Below are 5079 nucleotides of genomic sequence, written 5' to 3' on the forward strand. Positions count from 1 at the left end.
TTAATCTATTTTTCCAGTTAGAAAAGAATTAAGTAATTATCATATTATCTAGAGTGAACTTTTGATAAAAGAGAAAGCAAGTGGATTAGCTATATGGAACAGTGAATAAAAATTGGAAACACAACGAAATACAGCTGAATTAAACACATGTAAGCTGGATGATAGGTTTTTTGGCAGAAACCCTGCTTAATACCTTAGGCACCTTTGCCCCACTGCCACTGAATATAAATAATTTTTAATAAGAAGAAAACTAACCCTTCTTAGAATTTTTGAAACGGTATTAAATGAAACTAGTATTACATTAACAATAATAAAGTTGCATAGGTGAGTTGCCTATTTGCTCTGTGTGGTAAATTTTATAGTTTACATTTGTACATTTTAAATCAAGTGAAACATTATTATTGGAAAGAATAGAAAACTGAACTGATTCAAGGATATATGCTTGAGGTGGGGTTGGAGTGGGCCACCAGCAATATTTCATTCTTTATATTATATAAAGGATGCTGAGATGGGTATAGTTCTCCATACGAGCCTCTGGGCGCCGCTGTCTACTTACAGCACGTCCAAACTAGGTTAGCGCTCTCTAAGAGGCTGCAGAATAATTTCAGCAGTCAGAGCGAGCAAGCAAGCGAACCCGTACACATTCATTTCCAAAACGCTGATCTCCAAGGATTCCCTGAAAACACTTAATATTCTTAAGAATCCAGAAACAGTACGGTCTCTGGTGACCCAGGAGTGATCTGAACACAGGTTTCTGGAACCTTAGAAGCAGGAGGATTTGAGAGATGGAAAGGAGTGAGAAGCAGAAGGGCTGGGCCCTGAGGCTGCAGGTACTGTTTCCTTTCTTGGTATCTTTGTTCAACCTCGCGCTTTCTGAACAGATTCAGTATTCCATTCCAGAGGAAATGGAGAAAGGGTCAGTGGTGGGGAACCTCGCCAAAGATCTGGGGCTTAGTATCCGGGACTTGCCGACTCGGAAACTGCGGGTTAGTTCAGAGAATGAATACTTTACTGTGAGCGCAGAGAGTGGAGAATTACTGGTGAGAGGCAGAATAGACAGAGAGGAAATATGCGGGGGCCAGTCTGAGTGTGCTCTGGAGTTCGAAACCGTCGCTGAAAATCCAATGAATATCTTCTTTGTAATTGTGACAATACAGGATATTAATGACAATCCACCACAATTCCTTAAAAACTCTATTTCCCTAGAAATCAGTGAACTAACGCTACCAGGAGTGAAATTTGCTCTCGCATCGGCAAGAGATTCAGATATAGGCATGAACTCCCTTAAAACATATCAGATTAGTCCCGACCCCTATTTCTCTCTATCAGTGAAAGAAAGACCAGATGGCAGTAAATACCCGCAATTGCTTTTGGAAAAATCCCTGGACCGCGAAATTCAGAGTTCTCACCATTTGGTCCTGATGGCTGTAGACGGCGGGGAACCAGCACAAAGCGGCATGGCTCAGATATGGATCAATGTCACTGACGCCAATGATAATGCCCCAGTCTTTAGCCAAGATGTTTACAGGGTCAGTGTTTGGGAGAACTTGCCCCCGGGCTCCTCACTGCTACGTGTGACTGCCACTGACAAGGATGAGGGGGTCAATGCAGAAATCACCTTCTCCTTCTGCAACGAGGACAATAGCAGGCTATTATTCTACCTCCACCCCAACAGCGGGGAAATTACAACTAAAGACATCCTGGACTTTGAAGAAACAAATAGATATATGATGGATGTCGAAGCAAAGGATGGAGGAGGTCGCACAGCACACTGTAACATTCAAATTGAAATTCTCGATGAAAATGACAATGTCCCAGAGGTGAACTTCGTCTCACTCTCTGATCAAATTCCAGAAGACTCTTTGCCTGGAACTGTTATTGCACTCATTAAAACACATGACCGAGATTCAAAGGAAAATGGTCAGGTCTTATGTCATATCCAAGAAAATTTTCCTTTCAAGTTAGAATCTTCTTCTAGAAATTATTACAAGCTGTTGACTGATGGGCCTCTGGATCGTGAGCAGACTCCGAAGTATAACATCACTGTGACAGCCATAGACAAGGGAAACCCGCCTCTGTCCACCAGCAAAATCTTCACCTTGCACATTGAAGACATTAATGACAATCCCCCAGTTTTCCTCCAACCTTCTTATGTCGCTTACGTTTCTGAAAATAACCCTTCTGGTTCTTCCATAGCCAAGGTCTTGGCAGAGGACCCTGACCTTGAGCAGAATGGCCACGTGTCCTACTCCATCGTGAGCAGTGACCTGGCCCCACTCACTCTGTCCTCCTACGTTTCTGTCAATGGACATAGTGGGGACATCTTTGCACAGCGTTCCTTCGACTATGAACAGGTCCGCAATTTCGAATTGACACTGCAGGCCCAAGACTCTGGGTCCCCTGCTCTGACAGCTAACACCAGCCTGCGAGTGTTCATAGTGGACTGCAATGACAATGCCCCAAACATCCTTTACCCAGCCCCGGCATCTGACAACTCTGCCCTTTTCGACTTGGTCCCTAGACTGGCCGAGCCTGGCTACCTGGTCACCAAGGTGGTGGCTGTGGACGCTGACTCAGGACACAACGCCTGGCTAGCCTACTACGTGCTGCAGGCTACGGATCCAGGGCTCTTCAGTCTAGGACTTCACACAGGTGAGGTAAGGACGACCAGGGCTTTGGCTGATAAAGATGCAACTAGGCACCGGCTTCTGGTTTCCGTGCAGGATGGTGGACAGCCCCCGTTGTCAGCCACTGTAGCTTTGCACTTGGTCTTTGCAGACAGCCTGCAGGAAGCGCTACCCGAAATGAGGGAGGAGCGCTCAGATATCCTGAATCCCCAGTCTGAGCTACAGTTTTACCTAGTAATAGCTTTGTCCCTAATTTCTATGTTGTTCCTCATGACAGTGACACTTGCCATCACCCTGCATCTTCGGAGATCTTGCAACACTAACATGTTAAGCTGTATCCATGTGGATGTTTGCTCTAAGGCTAAACCTGATTTCCCCCCAAACTACAGTGAAGGAACTTTACCATATTCTTACAGTCTGTGCATGGCCCCAGAATCAGGAAAAATGGAATATAATTTTCTCAGATTTACTGCAGCAATAGCACCTCCCCAGAATCTCCTTCTTAATGATGACTCTGAGGTCCTAAATAACACTAATGGAGAACTCAAGGTCACATCTGATTTGGTCACTTCTTCTCATGTAAGTTTTTGCAATCACTTTTTGCCTTTTTGCCCAGCAACTCCATTGTGCATTAGTTCTTAAAATTATCATGTTTCTCTGTATTTGGGGGTTTGTTTTCAACATTGTCTATCTCTTCTAATTTATCAGACAGCATTTTCTGGGTAAACAAATAATATTTATATTTGAGCATCTTAATTCTGGATGGTGAAACCTTCTCAGTTTTGAGCAAAGTAAAGAGTTCCTCTGATAATCTGTAATCTGCACTTTTGAATTTGACCATTCACATTTGCCATGAACTTAAGTTATTGAAATAACCAAATGAGAAAAATATACTTTCCAACCAAAGAATTTCATGATTTAAATTAAGTAAAAGGATACTGCAATCATCAGCTTGCAAAGTTTTTTTTAAGTTTTTAAAATTGTTATCATACTCATTCTTTAAAAAATGCCTCTTCTTTGAAAAACTTGGTCCTAGTTTAGAGGACCAAAACAGTACATGAATCAAGGTATTCAGTAAATAGTGATCATTAGGTTACTGAGGCAAATGTATAAAGGTGTACTAATTATTTATGTTCTGGCCAAAGTTTGTCTAAATTAAAAATAATGATTAAAATGTTAATAAAATATGCCTATATCTTAATTCAAAATCCCAGAATCCCGGAATTCTGCATAGTTGAATACATTTTCCCCTACACAGATCTTTGGTGTGTAAAAACCCTTCTCTCATGCATACACAGGGCCAGAATGATTACTAATATAAATTATGCAAAGACTGACAGATGTGGGATTTTCCTTTTTTTCAATAGTTCGAGATATTCCATTGATTCATAGATAATTATTGCTATTTGTTTCTACTGTAAAAGTGGAGTTGAAATTATCCCCACCCCATTCTAGCTCTGATACCTTAACTAGGTTTGAATACTTATGAATCAATCAGTGAAAAGACCTTAGACAAAGTGTGAAAAGTCCTTGAAAGCCACTGAATGAAATGAAATGACAAAAGAAAGGAACTCTGTTCAGATTATCTGGGAAACTTAGTCAGTTCTCCCAGAATCAGATATAAATTGTCAAAGAATAGAGAAGGGAGAGAAACTACATAAAATGAAGCAAGTGTGGCTCTCCAGCACATCCCTAAGAAGGAATAGTCTTGGAGGAGTTGAGGTAGAGAGGTCTTAACTTTGACCTTGTCTAGGTCTACCTCCTCCCTTCTTCCCTGCCCTCCTGGACTGGAAGTCTTTGCACCTTCAAAAGGTGCAGCAAACAGCACACCCAACCAATTGATAACAGTGTCTGCATCAGGAGTCAAGCAAAAACTAGAATCATGGGATTCATTATACAAGAAGCCCAGCAAAGAAACCACACCATGTCTAAAGGGAAATTATTGAGCATCATAAGAATGGGAGAAAAGGACTTAAGTCTACTTTCCCCTGGAATCTATGTGTACTTGTAGGAGAATATATCATAGACTGGGGGTGGGGGGAATGTTTTGTACCAACTATTCATGCTTATGTATCCTCTTAGTAAATGTCCCTTTCTGAAAGCTACTTAAGGCTGAGTGACTAAATTAATAATCAACTGAAAAACTTGGTGGAGGGAGCATATTGGTGGGGACTTCAAGCAATAATATTAGAAAGTTACCCCCTGTGCCTAGGGGTACCTCTAGAATCCTGAGGGAGAGAGGTAGCTAAGGTCTGGGATCCAACTCTTAAAAGGAGATAAAGAGGTGGGATAAAGAGTCCCCAGAGCTTACATGAGATATAATGTAGCCACTATATATATATATATATATATATATATATATATATATATATGTGTGTGTGTGTGTGTGTGTGTGTGTGTGTATACTTTATTAATGGATAACACAAAAAGGTAGATAACCATTAAGTAATGT

General features: G+C 41.3%; 1 pseudogene; it reads left to right on the plus strand.

The window, feature by feature from the left end:
* The first annotated feature begins 633 nt into the window (after positions 1 to 633).
* LOC114052199 lies at positions 634 to 3289 on the plus strand (annotated as a pseudogene).
* Positions 3290 to 5079: the final 1790 nt, after the last annotated feature.

The sequence above is a fragment of the Vombatus ursinus genome, unplaced genomic scaffold (genome assembly GCF_900497805.2).
Source record: "Vombatus ursinus unplaced genomic scaffold, bare-nosed wombat genome assembly UNPS02003439.1, whole genome shotgun sequence".
Lineage (NCBI taxonomy): Eukaryota > Metazoa > Chordata > Mammalia > Diprotodontia > Vombatidae > Vombatus > Vombatus ursinus.